The sequence below is a fragment of the Carcharhinus amblyrhynchos genome, chromosome 16, assembly GCF_965287045.1.
Source record: "Carcharhinus amblyrhynchos chromosome 16, sCarAmb.v2.hapA, whole genome shotgun sequence".
Taxonomy (NCBI): Eukaryota; Metazoa; Chordata; class Chondrichthyes; order Carcharhiniformes; family Carcharhinidae; genus Carcharhinus; species Carcharhinus amblyrhynchos.
Genome location: NC_137339.1, coordinates 6,170,782 through 6,187,308, shown reverse-complemented (window position 1 = coordinate 6,187,308; position 16,527 = coordinate 6,170,782).

Sequence of the window (16,527 nt, the reverse complement as noted above, 5' to 3'; positions counted from 1 at the left end):
AATTCCATTCCCAGCTTTTCATACTCCCTCCCCAGATCCTCAGTCCGCATTTTGCTTACGTCGCCGGCACCCACATGTACCACAACGACCGGATTCTCACCCTCCCACTCCAGGTTCCTCTGCAGCCCAGCTGCGACATCCCGGACCCGAGCACCAGGCAGACAACACACCCTTCTGTGCACTTTGTCATTGCGACAAAGGACAGTGTCAATACCCTTCACCCCACTATCCCCAATCACTACTATGTTCCTTTTCCCCTTCTCTTTGCCTATGTCCTGCTGCATCACTGTACCATGTGCAGTTTGCTCACCAACCTCACCTGCCTTGTCCTCTTCCAGACTGGAAGCAAGAACCTCAAACCTGTTATGCAGATTAAGAGGCTGAGGCCTCCGCTCCCCACCCTCCTTCCTCCTCTCCCCACTCTCCTTCCTCCGCTCCTCACCCCCCTTCCTCCTCCCAGCAGCCCCCTCTTGTTCCTGACCCTTAGAGTTAGCCAGTCTAGGGGGGGTGGATGTCTCTTGCACCCCATTGACAATGGCACCCTCTCTCCCCCTGATGAGCCTCAGTGTCTGTAGCTCATCTTCAATAGAAATCACTCCCACTTCCATGTCCGCCACCCAACTCAGACTCCAGAATAGAGGATGGGCAATAAATACCAACCTTGCCAGCGACATCCACATCCCAAAAAGCCCACAAGATAAATAATTATTTTGCAATTTTACTTGATGTTGCTAAAAAAATTAAAAATTAATGCTTGACTTCACACACAAGGTGCTCTGACCCATCACTGATACACTTTGCAAGGCCAACTCAGTGTAAAATCCTTTCAGGGTATTCTCAGAGTAAGAACCACACTCTTTAGCTCAGTTGCCACACTGGCCATGCTCACTTATTGCATAAACATTGTCGCTTCAGCCTTGGGCTGGTTGCCAGATCTCCGTCTTAGACCAAAACCAAGGCCTAGACCAGCATACGTGAGAGAGGCTTGTACTGTTTGCGGAGGCAATTGTGAGAGGGCTGACTGAACTATCTTCAGAGTACAGTAAGAAGACTCACAACACCAGATTAAAGTCCAACAAGTTATTTGGAATCACAAGCTTTTGGAGCACTGCTCCTTCATCAGATGAGCCTGATGAAGGAGCAGCACTCTGAAAGCTCGTGATTCCAAATAGATCAGTTGGATTTTAACCTGGTGTTATGAAACTAGTTACTGTGTTCACCCCAGTCCAACGCTGGCAAGTCCACATCATTTCTTCAAAATGTGATGCTAACCAGTTAGTTTCCTCTGGGCAGCAACAAAGACTCTTTGCAATGGAGACAGTGCACAGCTGGGTCTGTACACACAGGGGAACAACTTGGTGAGTCACTGTCTAATAAATGCTGAAAGGGCTTAAAAGGGCGGATGCAAAGGAATTATTTCCTCTGGTGAGGTAATTCAGAAGAGGGCTGAATCATAAAATTAAAGTTTGGGTGCAATCAGGAAGTATTTTATCGCACAAAGGGTAGAGGACGTCTGGAACTTGCTCCCCACAAAAGATGGCAATTGCTGGGAGGCCAATTGGAGTTTTCGGTACAGAGATTAACAGATTTTTGTTGGGCAAAGGTATCCAGGAATTGAGAGCAATGGCGGGTAAAGTGAGTTGAGGAACAAATCAGTGAAGAAATAGGGAAGAATGTCCATTTTGTATGGTGTCTTCCACAACCTCAGGATGCCCCAGAATACTTACAGTCAGTGAAGTAGCTCTGAAATACTGATACTGCTGTCATGTGTAAAACTGTAGGTTAAATAGGACTGAACGGTTAGGTACATACGGAATCATCATATTATATATCATTCTATCTTATTTGTAGAAGTCAAATGGGAAGAATGGCAAGGTGCCAACAGCAGTACTCACATAAAGAACTAATAGATCCACGTACAAATAAATATTTGTTACATTCATAAAATTGTTCGTTTCCTTAGATGCTTTCGTAAATAAAACATATTGATTTTAAGGTATACATTTATGTTAGCAAAATAATTTTGTGGCAGCAAAAGTCAAAATTGAGGCCAAAGAATGTCTTGTAAATGGGGACCTTTGTTTGATTTTTAAAAAATTCTGCACAAGACATTAATGGTGTCAACAGTGAAGGAGAAAGATCTTTTGGGGTAATGCATGGTTCAAAAATGCCAGAGCAACAGGGGACAGCAGCATTGGGTGATGAGAGTTGTGTTTGTGTGTATAGGTAGGGGAGGGTTAAGATCTACTGTGGATGTTTTGATACTTCCTCACAGGAATGGGAAGGAATGCAAAGACAGAGTACATTTTATTTAATTCATTCTCAGGATACAGGTGTTGACATCAATGCATTTATTACCCAGCCCAAGTTGCCTTGGAGAAGATGGTGCTGGACCTTCCTGCTGAACCACTGCAATCCTTTGGGCTGTTTACTGTGGGATGGCATCACGTATAGGCTATAGTGGGTAAGAAAGGCAGGTTCCCTTCCTTAAAGAAACTAGTTTGGTTGTTACACCAATCTAACTATCTAAATGGTCATTTTTTCTGATGTCTGCCCAGAAACTATTGAATTAAATTTTAAAACCTCACCATATCCTAGCCTCTCAGTTGGTGTGCATTATCAAAATCTGTACTTTACATAGCAGAGTGCAATGTAAAATTAAAGTGCATGGGATTATGGGTAGTGTTTAGTGATGGATCGAAAGTTGGTTAGCAGATAGGACGCAAAGAGTTGGCATAATTGGGTATTTTTCCAATTGGCAGGCAGTGACTATTGGGGTACTGCAGGGATCTTGTGCTATGACCCCATGTGTTTACATTATATATGAATGATTTGGAAGAGGGAACAAAATGTATTATCTCCAAATTTGCAAACGATACAAAGTTGGAAAGGAGGGTGAGCTATGAGGAGGATGCAGAAATGCTTCAGTGTGGTTTGGACCAGCTAATTGAATGGCATCTGCATGGCGGGGGGGAGTCTTCTAGCCTGCAGCACTGCTCTAGCAGCTCAACGGGCCAGGAGACAACAGCTGAGGCCATTTTGCAGGCTTCCCACGGGGCCCCAGGCCTCCGCGAGTCTCCCAATCCAAGATTTTGAGGGTCATCAGCTCTGCAGCGGAAATTGGCATGGAGCTGATTTCAATATTTAAATTGTAATTTGCATCCCATTATTGGGCCCCGGACTGAAGTCTCTGGGCCCGCTAGCGTCTCTCCCCCTCCAACAGGACTGGTTCACTCGAGCAGGGTTTAATACTGCTCCCCACAAATGGGGAACAGGCTGCCAACCCCGCTGGAGTTAAGAGAGACCATTGAGGCCCCTCCTAGAGGTCACGGCTAAGGGGGGGGCAATTGCCTGGGCAGTACTAACCTGGCCCCCTTAGCCCCACTCACTGATTTTCAGAGGGAATCTCGCTAGGGCACTCTGCGTTGCACAGAGTGTCGGAGGTTCAATCTGAAAATTATGCTAAAAATAAGTGGTAGTTACTCCCACTTTCACCCGAATTGAATCTTGTCTATGGATTCTCAGGGAGACCTTGGTGTACTCATGCATCAATCGTTGAAAGTAAGTGTGCAAGTACAGCAGACAATAAAGAAAACAAATGGTATGTTGGCCTTCATGGCGCGAGGATTTGAGGATAAGGATAAGGATGTTTTACTGCAATTGTATAGAGCATTGGTGAAGCCAAACCTGGACTATTGTGTGCCATTTTGGTGTCTTTATCTGAGGAAGGATGTCTTTGCTATAGAGGGAGTGCACCAAAGGTTTGCCAGGCTGATTCCTGGAATATCAGGTCTGTCTTATGAGGAGAGACTAAATCGGTTAGGAATATATTCACTGAAGTTTAGAAGAGTGAGAGGGATCTTACAGAAACTAATAAAATTGTAAGGGGGTTCAACTGGGTAAATTCAGAATGTTCCCAATGGTGGGGGAATCTAGAACTAGGGATCATAGTTTGAGAATAAAATGTAAACCTTTTAGGGCTGAGGTCAGGAAAAATTTCTTCACCCAGAAGGTGGTGAATCTGGAATTCACTACCACAAAAAGTAGTAGAGGCCAAAATATTAGTTTTAGCTCTTGGGGCTACAGGGATCAAGGACTATGGGGAAAGGCAGGGTCAAAATATTGAATTTGATGATCAGCTATGATCAAAATGAATGGTATAACAGGCTCGAAGGGCTGAAAGGCCTCTTCCTGCTTCTCTGTTTCTATGGCAAACAGCTGTTGTCTAATAATATATCACAATATGGAGGAATGGAATATATTCAGTAGTTACATAAAATAAATCACATCAAGGCTAATTGATTAATATGCAAACAGTTTAATTTTGTCTCCCATTTATGTCATCTATCCTATTTATACAATTATCAGAACTGTGCCAGATTAATAATCCAGAGAATTTGAGTTCAATTCCCAATGATGATTTGAAAACTTTGACTTCAGCTTTCAAATAAAAATCTGAAAATAAAAAGCACAGGTATAAATACAAATGACTTATTAATGTCCCCACGGGAAGGAAACCTACTATTTGGCCTGTTTTATCCTCAATGTGATTCCAGTCCTATACCAATATTCTTCAGAGTTTAGAAGAATGAGAGGTGATCTCAGGGAAATCAGAGTTTTACAGGGTAGATACTGAGAATTTCTACACCTGGCTGGAGGGCTAGAATCAAGAGTTACAGCACAGAATTTTCCAGCCCTCCTGCTTACACAAGTGACAATAATTACCAATCAGTTCAAGAAGACAGCTCATCATCACCTCCACAGGAAAACTAGACTTGGGCAATGAATGCTGATTTTACCAGCAGAGGCCACGTCCTGAGAAAAAAATTCAAATATTCGTTTCTGGCACTATTGGTTCAACTATCAATGCATGTGAATGCCGTTCCATCACCTGGTATAGTACGATGGATAGCTCCCATTAAAAATGAGGTAAATATATCAGAATTAGAAATTCACAGCCAACGTGCATGCACTTAGCAGAAGAGATGCTGGAGCGCTGTGTGTGTAAGTTTATAAATCAGTTAATCCAATGGTTGTTGGATGAAAGTTAAATCAGACTTCATTGAGAGAAAGGATAGAGCAGTATTATAGGGTCAATAATTAGAGGCCATAGATTTAAAATAAACAGCAAAAGCACAATGGGGGAAATGAAAAATAATTTCTTCACTCAGAAGATTTGGGACATACGATCAAAAAGGGTTGTGGGATGGTTGATACCATAATAATTTCAAAAGGGAATTGGTCATGAAGTTGGAGAAAAGCAATTTGCAGGTTAATGGAGAAAGATCTGGGGAGAAAGATCAATTTAGGATTGCTTTTTCGAGGAGACACAACAGGTACAATGGGTGTGATGGTTGTCTTCTGTTCTATGAATTTTTATGATTCTATTCGACTGTTCTAGGTGATCTATCACAATGCAGGGGATAACAATGGCAATGTATTAAGACCTACCTTCCATAATGATACCTAACTCCTTTAGTCCCATTATAAGTATGAACCTGATTACCAGCAAAGGACAGTGAAAATCGGAGATCATGATCTCACTGCGAGATTTGTGATTTCTGGGTTTTGTCAGATCTTGAGATTCCACTGCTGCTCCCATTCAAGGAGAGTGTGAGCACAAGATCCCACCCGCTGTCTTCAGTTTCTGTTCATTTGTTCTTGCCTCCTTTTACTTTAGCAGCTTTGAACATTTGTGTGTGTGTTTCTGAGCTGTGTCTTCTCTGCAACATTTTCAAGATTCTAAAGCTCTGTTTTACCTCCACTTCCTGACACCATGTGTTGCAACTATAAGGACAAGTGTACTTCTTGAGTGTGTTACTGCATGAGGTCTTTATTGAAGTGCTCTTAATACATCTGCATCCAGAGGCAGCTTCACTGCTTAGTCACATGGTTATGGAAAGCACTAGGTGTCATTCAGACAGATTGCATTTCAAAACCCAAATGCTACATTTCATGTTTAAGGACAACAGAGCTTCTCAGTGCTTTTTCATTGTAGGTCTTTATTGAACTGATCACAAGATGGCAGCTTCCACAAAGCTGCTTCATTTAAAAGTCATGTGACTATGAAAAGCCAGAAGACATATAGAACAGATTGTACTTCAAACCCAAACAATTGATAAAGCAGGTGAAGATGATTGGGCCTAGAACACTACTCTGAGAAACTGCTGTAGTCATGCCCTGGGGTTGAGATGATTGACCTCCAAATACTCAAAACCATCTTCCTTTTTTTCTGGGTGTGACTCCAATCAATGAAGAGTTTTGTCTTTGAACTGCTTCAATTTTTTAAAGGCTCCTTGACTCAGACTCAGCCACACGCTACCTTGATTTTATTGGGGCAGTCACTCTCACCACTCTTCTGATATTGTCTGTTTTATGTTGGCTGGAAAGTCAAAAAGAACTACACCAGGTGAAGGATCCTGTTGGCAAACATAGGAATTACGAATAAACAATAACAGTGATGTCATAGAGCACCTTTAATCTAATAAAACATCCCATGTTGCTTCATTGAAGCATTATCAAACCAAGGTCTTTGAGTGGAATTTTGTAGCCCCTCTCACCGGTGTGATTTTCCAGTCCTGCTGAAGTCAATAGAATTTGAACAGCTCACCTCCGTGAAGGGGCTTTAAAATTCAGTATATATTCTGCTCAGTTTGGACTTTAATGAGTCAGTGGATCTTCTTTCTCAACCAGAGTTAAGGATTTAAAATTAATGGTCCATCAGAATTAGGCATGATGAACCAACAGTCTCAGATTCAAGATGGCTGGAACATTATTATTACATCCATTTCCCACTTCAATCTCCCTATTCCCGTTGCCATGTAATCTCCTGGTTGAGGCAAAATGATGTTTTTTCTTTCACTGATTAATGCACTTGTTGTAATTGAAGCATCATATAATGTCCTTTTCCACATTCAGAAGACCAGGAAGATTCCATTAAGTAATTGGTAGAACCAGCAGCTGAACTAATCTAAAAAGAATTCTCTGTTCACTCCCTAAACAGGCTTCAAGTATTATGCAGACAAAAGCTCTCTCTCTCTGGAATACATGCTCCAAGAATGATCTGAAACAAGGAAGCCAAACATATCCAATCTAGAAATAAAAACTAAAAGGATTTCCCCAAAACACTTGAGAAGGAAATTCTGATTTACACATTTTTTGGCGAACTAATTATGTACTGAAGTGCGTACACTACCTGTGGCAATCAGACAGTAGCTTGTACCTGGGATGAGTAAGGAGATAGAGTTAGCTGGGGGATTTTCCAAAACAGCAAAGTCCCATTGAAGGAGGGAGATTGGTACTACGGAAGCTGAGTAAAGAGAAAGCTTTGACTCTATGTGGAACTGTTGTTGATGTATATAAAAACACAGAGCTGAGCCTTTAAGATGGCAAAAACTTTACTACAACTTCTATTCTAGGGCAGCATGGTAGCACAGTGGTTAGCACTGCTGCCTCACAACGCCAGGGACCTGGGTTAATTCCTGGCTTGGGTCACTGTGTGGAGTTTTCACATTCTCCCTGTGTCAGTGTGGGTTTCCTCTGGGTGCTCTGGTTTCCTCCCAGTCTGAAAGACATGCTGATTAGGTGTGTTGACCCAAACAGGCACCGGACTGTGGCAACTAGCGGCATGCCACAGTAACTTCATTGCAGTTTAATATAAGCCTTACTTGTGACTAATAAATAGACTTTTAAACTTTATTGAAAATAGACAAAGTACCTCATTTTGGAAATTATGAAGATATGAAAATGAGAAGCAGGAAAAGACTAGCTGGTCCATCAAATTTGCTGCATCCTGATGAGAAACTTTATCCTCCCCCTGTCCCACTCCCCTTACAGCCATGTCATCTTCTACAAGAGGCAGAGGACTGAAAAAAATTCTCAGAGCCAATAAGGGAAAATTACTCTGGAAAATTCCTGTCCAACACCAGGCATTGTTGGACCCAGTACAGGGTATCACATGGACCAAGTGTTACCAATAAAGACACTTCAACTTCTGTATGATGTGATCTCTGTTCAAATCAACAATTGGTTCAATTCCTTCTTGAGGAAAAGCATGGGAAGGAGGGAGACAAGTATGGAGCATGAACACCAGTTGGCACAAATGACTTGCTTCTGTGCTATAATTCCAATGTAGTCAGTTCCCACTAACCAATCATGTATTCTAGGCATTCACATCTCTTTGGAAAAACAAGAATTGTTTAACAATGTATTCATATTCTTATATAATCTAAACTCATGTTTCTCCTCTTCCCCTCCCCTCTCATAGACTCCCCACAGTACAGAAAGAGGCCATTTGAAAGAACATCTGACCCAGCCCCCCTGTATCCTCCTACCCCTTACTCCCTGCCCCAAGCATTTGCCATGGCTGATATACCGAACCTACACATTTTTGGACCCTAAGGGACTATTTAGCATTGCCAATTCACCTAACCTACATATCTTTGGACACTAATGGGCCAATTTAGCATGGCTAATCCACCTAACCTACACATCTTTGGACATCAAGAGACAATTTAGCGAGGCTAATTGACATAATCCGCACATCTTTGGAATGTGGGAGGAAACTGGAGCACTGGAAGAAACACATGCAGATACAGGGAGAACGTGCAAACTCTACACAGTCATTCAAGACCAGGGTACCTAGCGCTGTGAAATAGTAGTGATAACCATTATGCCACCGTGTAGCCCGAAGCCGGGTCAACTGCTTAGAAGGCAGATATGCTCACCAACATACACCAATTAATATACTGTTAAATTAGTTTTTTAAAAACTTATTCATAGACACATTGTTCGGACCTTTTATTATCTTATGGATCTTAGATTAGAAAAGTCATTAACAGGTGAGGATAGCAGAGAGGAGAGTACAATTCTAGCCAAAAATAACACACAACTCTGGATAAACAAAGAGGATCAAAATTTTTGTAAACAAAATCATCTGGCTTCAGCTACAGAAGCTTTATCTTTGCCTGGGCAACATCAAATACAACTTCCAGAGACCAAAAAAGCCATGATGTACGTGTAAAACAAACATACTGGAAGCTGGATTTCACAAACGATCTGTTGCATCTTCCTGCTTGCACTGGCATTTTAAGAGTTTTGGAGGAGGAAGGGTGGAAACCTCCCATCCCACACGCTGCGGGAATTGTAGCCAGCAGGACAGAAAATTTGGCTGCCCATGTTAAAGAAAAGAAACATAGATTGCAAGAGATCAATCAGCCAATTGGTTTTGTGCAACATTTAGTTAGATCATGAATGGTATGTATCTTATCATCTAGCCTACCCTAGATCTATAACCTTTAATATTCATCATCACAAAAATCTATCAATCTCAGTTGTGAAATTTTCAATTGACCCTCAGCCTTTTTGGAGAAGAGTGTTCCAGTTTCCCACCTCCCTTTATGTGAAGAAATGTTTCCTGACATCATCTCCGAACATGGCTTCCTCTAACTTTATGGTTATGATCCCTTTTGATCTGGCTAAATTGAACAATGTTTATTCAACAGAATGGAAACCAAAAGTTTAAAGTTTATTTATTAGTGTCACAAGTAGGCTTACATTGACACTGCAATGAAGTTACTGTGAAAATTTCCTCGTCGCCACACTCCAGTGCCTGTTTGGGTACACTGAGGGAAAATTTAGTATGGCCAATGCACCTAACAAGCGCATCTTTTAACTGTGAGAGGAAACTGGAGCACCCAGAGAAAACCCATGCAGACACAGGGAGAACATGCAGACTCTGCACAGTGGCCCAAGCTGGGAATTGAACCCAGGTCCCTGGTGCTGTGAGGCAGCAGTGCTAACCACTGTACTACTAAGCCATATGCTATAACTCTCAAATTTTCCACAAAGAAGGCAAATGGTATGTTGGCCCTCATTGTGAGAGGTTTTGAGTACAGGAGCAGGAGATGAATTGTTGAGCCACACCTAGAATATTATATGCAGTTTTGGTCTTCTTTTCTGAGGAAGGATGTTCTTGCTCTTGAGGGAGTGCAGAGAAGGTTTACCAGGCTGATTCCAGGGATGATGGAACTGATGTATGAGGAGAGATTGACTAGGTTAGGATTTTCTTTTAACATAAGAACATAAGAAATAGGAACAGGAGTAGGCCATCTAGCCCTTCGAGCCTGCCCCGCCATTCAATAAGATCATGGCTGATCTGTCGTGGCTCAGTTCCACATTCCCGCCCTCTCCCCATAACCCTTAATCCCCTCGCTTATCAAAAACCCATCAACCCGCGTCTTAAAAATATTTAGCGAGGCAGCCTCCACCACTTCAACGGGCAGAGAATTCCAGAGATTCACCACCCTTTGAGTGAAGAAGTTCCTCCTCAACTCCGTTCTAAACCGTCCCCCCTTTATCTTGAGGCCGTGCCCCCTAGTCCTACTGTCCTTTCTGAGCGGGAAGAGTCTCTCCACCTCTATCCTATCCATCCCATTCATCATCTTATACGTCTCAATGAGATCTCCCCTCATTCTTCTAAACTCTAATGAGTACAAGCCTAATTTATTCAGCCTCTCCTCATAGCTCAACCCCCTCAACTCCAGTATCAGCCTAGTAAACCTCCTCTGCACTCCCTCCAAGGCCAAAATATCCTAGCGTAAGTGCAGTGACCAAAACTGCACACAGTACTCCAGCTGCGGCCTCACCAATGCCCTATACAGCTGCAGCAAGACCTCCCTACTTTTATATTCAATCCCCCTCGCTATGAAGGCCAGCATCCCATTAGCCTTCCTGACCACCTGCTGCACCTGCAAGCTGGGTTTTTGCGACTCATGCACAAGGACCCCGAGGTCCCTCTGCACCGTCGCCTACTGCAGTTTTTCGCCACGTAAGTAATAGTCCTTCCTACCATTATTCCTACCAAAGTGGACCACCTCACACTTGCCAACATTAAATTTCATTTGCCAGTTCCTGGCCCATTCACCCAGCCTATCTAGATCCTTCTGCAGACTCTCCACACCCTCCGCGCAATTTGCCGTTCCACCAATCTTGGTGTCATCAGCAAATTTCGACACCCTACACTCGGTTCCCTCCTCCAGATCATCTATATAAATGGTAAAAAGCTGAGGCCCCAGCACTGACCCCTGGGGCACTCCACTAGTCACCAACCGCCAATCCGAATAGCACCCATTAACCCCCACTCTCTGCCTCCTATTTGACAACCAATCCTCTATCCACGCTAACACCCTACCCCCAACTCCATGACCCCTTACCTTCTGCAATAACCTCTTGTGAGGTACCTTGTCAAACGCCTTCTGAAAATCAAGAAAGACCACATCCACCGGCTCTCCTCTATCCACCGCCCTAGACACATCCTTATAGAACTCCAATAAATTTTGCTGGAGTTCAGACAAATGAGGGGGATCTCATAGAGACTTACAAAATTCTAACAGAACTAGACGGGGTAGACGCAGAAAGGGTGTTTCTGATGATAGGGGAATCCAGAGCCAGGGGTCATAGTCTGAGGATTTGGGGTAGACAATTTAGAACGGAGATGAGGAGACATTTCTTCACCCAAAGAGCCAGTGAAATTCATTACCACCGGAAGTAGTTGATACCAAAACATTGAAAGTGTTCAAAAGGCAGGTAGATATAGCACTTGGGGCAAATGGGTCAAACGTTATGGGGAAAAAACAGAATTAGGCTATTGAGTTGGCTGATCAGCCACGATCATGATGAATAGCAGAGCAGGCTCGAAGAGTTAAATAGCCTCCTCCTTCTCCTATCTTCTATATTTCTTTGTAAATTGTAGTAAATTTTACTAAGTACTACCCAAAGGCATAAAGTTTTAAATATTGTTGTTTTAAGAAGCTCCATTGTGTTTTTGTGAACATGTTGGGAATGGCAGATGGTGATTTGAAGGATCAGTGACTTATTGGCACAATTTGCTTCAAAGGGTCTGTTTGAAACATATGTCAGTCTAATATACATACAGATTTATTTTATTTTGCCGCACAAATTGGATTTATGACCAGAAAAGTCATAATCAAAGGGATCAGATGTTCATCATTTGATGCCCAGTTCCAAAATTGTGGCCTATGTTTCTAGAATTTGAAAACAAACACCTTTTGAATTTGCATCATGAGTTGGTGCACTCACAACACTCCTAATTTTCTGTCAGATATAATCAAAGTAATGTTTCATCTCCTAGAATTTCTCTGGTCTCTGGATCAAAATGCCTCTTTAAACAGCACTGTGGGTGTACATACACCACATGGGCTGCAGCTCTTCAATAAGGTGGGATGGCGATTAACACTGCTGCCTCACAGTGTCAGGGACCCAGGTTTGAATCCAACCTTGAGTGATTGTGTGGAGTTTGCATGTTCTCCCTGTGAATGTACGGGTTCCTTCTAGGTACTCTGGTTTCCTCCCACAGTCCAAAAATGTGTAGGTTAGGTGGATTGGCCATGGTAAATGTGCAGGTTTATGGGGATAAGGCGAAGGGGAAGGTTTGGGTGGGATGCTCTTTTGGACAGTTAGTGTCGGTTAGACAGGCCAAATAGCCTCTTTCTGCACTGTAGGGATTCTGTAGTTCTAAGGCAGTTCACCATACCTCCTCAATGGCATTTAGGGATGGACAATAAATGCTAAGATGCCAATGTCGACCACAATTACCAAATTCTGATATAGTCTGATTTCTTCTGCCACTTTATTGGCAGTGTAAAAGTTACTGGTTTTCCTACCAGTATTTCCATAATTTGAATGGAGGAGAAAGAAACTAGTTTATTTGTTTGGTAAATGTCCCCAGCCAGATTGACTGAAGGGTTGGAGCCTGGACTCCCCCAACCCCTCAGACATTAGCACAACATGTACCTTCCATGTACAACACTTATGTTAACAGAGCATCATACTTTCCTAAGAAGAGGGAAAAAACCTTACTGCCAGCCCACAGGATCAATTGGTATGAGGTCTGGCTGCAATTTACCTGCGTACAGAATTCTTTGGATGTTGGTACATGGTGTGGAGAGAATATGGAGACGGGGGATGTAATGGGACTGAGCATATCACTGGACATTTGCCACATTGGAGCTTGTGTCCTAATGGAGTTTGGATGACGTGAAAGTTCCCTATTGTCCTAATCCCTCATAAACTTACTTAAATATATGAATTTTAAAAAGATTTCTGAAGGGATAATAATAAATGAAATGATCTTTTACCTAGATTTCTCTCATTCATAAAACACAAAATTAGCTCCTCAAATTACCCTTCACAAAGACAGCCAACTATCACCCATCTGATTGGAACAGTATTGCGCACCATTAGTTCAGATGAAGTTGACTTCCTTGAATAATCTGCTTATTGATGTGGCTGAGATCAGAGAACCTCACATCTCTCAAGCTGCCTTGTCTTCAGAGACTGAAAAAGCCTTTCATAATGCAATGGAAACATCTGTTCTGATCTTTATTTGGCTTTGCCCCATCTTTTATTAAAATAGTTTCTGTCTACAATTAAGTTTCTTCTGCTGTTAATTGGGCTCCATTCTCCCTTTTGCACAAATGGTTTCACTGTTATCTTCCTCCTCCTCCCTGGACTTACTGATGCAACTGGAATGCAGGCATTAGACATCCACCCATAGTTCATCTAAGGGACTATTCTTCATTTTTAAATTGAAGATGAATTGCAGTTGCCTTCTCAACTACATAAAGCCATAAAGCATAGGAGCAGAATTAGGCCACTTAGCCCATCGAGTCTGCTCTGCCATTTAATCATGGCTGATATTTTTCTCATCCCCATTCTCCTGCCTTTTCCCCATAACCCCTGATCCCCTTATTAATCAAGAACCTATCTACTCTGTCTTAAAGACACTCAATGACCTGGCCTCCACAGCCTTCTGCGGCAAAGAGCTCCACAGGTTCACCACTTTCTGGCTTAAGAAAATCCTCCTCATCTCTGTTTTAAAGGATCGTCCCTTTAGCCTGAGGTTGTACCCTCTGGTTCTAGTTTTTTCTATTAGTGGAAACGACCTCTCCACCTCCACTCTATCCAGGCCTCACAGTATCCTATAAGTTTCAGTAAGATCCCCTCTCATCCTTCTAAATTTCAATGAGTACAATCCCAGAGTCCTCAACTGTTCCTCATTCTTCATTCCAGATATCATTCTTGTGAACCTCCTCTGGAGTCTGTCCAATGCCAGCACATCTATGGGGCCCAAAACTGCTCACAATACTCCAAATGGGGTCTGACCAGAGCCTTATATAGCCTCAGAAGTATTTGGGAAATACATGAGGCATCACAGCTGACCCCTCTCCTCCTGCTAACGATGTCTGCACCCAAACCCATTCCAGTGCCATTTCAGTGAGAGATGTTGTGTGTGGCAGTTAAGAGAGGGAACTTCTGTGGATTTCTGTTCATACTAGCTGTAACCAAACCCAGAGCTGGTCAATTTCTCACAACTGCTCCTGCTCCATAACCATTGCTTCAGAAGAATTCAGCAGAAACCATAACAATAGGAATAGAAACACCAGTAGAGTAGGAGCAGGAATTTTCCTGGCCCTGGTAATTCAGTATTGACTATGGAATTTCCCTGTTCCGGGTAAGATCCACACAGTGTAGTGAGCATACCAAATGAATCATTCAGGGAATCCAGAGTAACAATAATGACTTGCATTTGTATAACACATTCAGTATAGTAAAATGCCACAAGTCACTTCATGGGAGTCAGAAAAATAGGGAGATAGTACAGGCAATCAAGAGTGTTTAAAATGATTGGCATTAAGGAGCATCTTAAAGAAGGAGAATAAGGTAGTAAGGAGAGGTTCACAGAAGGAAATCAGAACTTAGGGCCTATGTGGCTGAACACATGGCTGCCAATAGTGGAGCAAAGGAAACTAGGCTACTCAAGAGGACATGATGGAAGGAGTACAGCGACTTGGAGGGCCAAAGGGTGGGAGAAGGTTACTGAAAAAGGGAGGTGGCAAGGCCAAAAGAGGAATTTGAATGGATGAGAATTTTAAAATTGAGGCATTGAACCGGGAGCCAACACATCTGAACAAACAATCAGAAAATAAGCAAAAATCTACATTTCAGAGGAACAATGGTGAGTTTTGTAAGAAATAATTTCTAAACTTCAGGGGATTATTTGTATTAGTTAATGAATAAAGTATAGAGACCAACAAAAACGTCCTTTGCTTTTCATCTGTTAGAAAAGAGAGTAAACATAAGATAGAGTTTCAAACAACCAGTTACACAAACTTCATAGAATAGTAATTGAGGGATTTTGTTGTAAAGCTAGCTCATTATGGACAAGATTAATGTTATAAAAAAGTCATAATGAAGAATACAGTTATGATCACTCACAGGATGTGACTTATCCAAACTCCCAGGAAAGCCATAAAATTATTTTCCAGTTAATCTCCTTCTGTTATTATTTTGCCATTAACCAGAAGTAGTTTCTTCTTTGTAAAGATGCAACAATGCATTTGGCAAGTTGTATTTTCTATTCCTGTTTTGGCATTTTGGGTGATGAAAGGGGCTTCTTAATTTTCTTATTTTTAAAAAACTTAAATCTCAGCTGTTTGGAACAGTACCGAGCAGGTTTTGAAAAGGAACACTTTATTAAATGTTGTTACCACCTGAGCCTAAAGGCAATGTCAAATACCCAGGCATTTTGGTATTGGCACACTATAAAAACTATATTTTTATTTTTATATTTAAAAATTATCAAGGGGATATGAAAAACCTGCCTCTTTATAGCATCTTACAGGACCTCAAGACAGGACCACTCAGCTGCTGACCTTATTTCCATGTTTGAACCAAATCTGTAAAAAAAGTTGAACACAGGAGGGGTGGTAAGAATGGCTGCCCTTGACATCAAGGTGCATTTGGCTCAGTGTTGTATAATGGAGCCCTGGCAAAATTGATATCAATAGAATCAGGGAGAAAATTCTCCTCTGATTGGAGTCATATCTTATTGAAACATATATGATCAGAGGTTTGGATAGGGTGGACAGTGATAGCCTTTTTCCTCGGATGGAGAAAGCTAGCACGAGGGGGCATAGCTTTAAATTAAGGGGTGGTAGTTATAGGACGGATGTCAGGGGTAGGTTCTTTACCCAGAGGGTGGTGAGGGATTGGAATGCCCTGCCTGCTGCAGTTGTGGATGCACCTAGTTTGGGGGCGTTTAAGAGATCCGTGGATAGGTTTATGGATGGAAAGGGTTTGGTTTAGGTTAGCGGGTCATTGTTTTTTAACTGGTCGGCGCAACATCGTGGGCCGAAGGGCCTGTTCTGCGCTGTAATGTTCTATGTTCTATATCTGGCACAAAAGAAGATGGTTGTTGGAGGTCAATCATCTCAGTCCTAGGACATTGCTCGAGCAGTTCCCCAGGGTAGAGTCTAAGGCTCAAACATCTTTCGCTGCTTCGTCAGTAATTTTTCCTCCATCAAAAGGTCCCTAGGGAATGTTCATTGCTGTCATACCTATCCATTAGAGTCAACATAGTACTGAACTTGCAGGCAACTCCCTCCACATCTGAGTGAATCCTTCAGCCTGTATTACTGATCATCTACCCACCTCACTAGCCAGGCT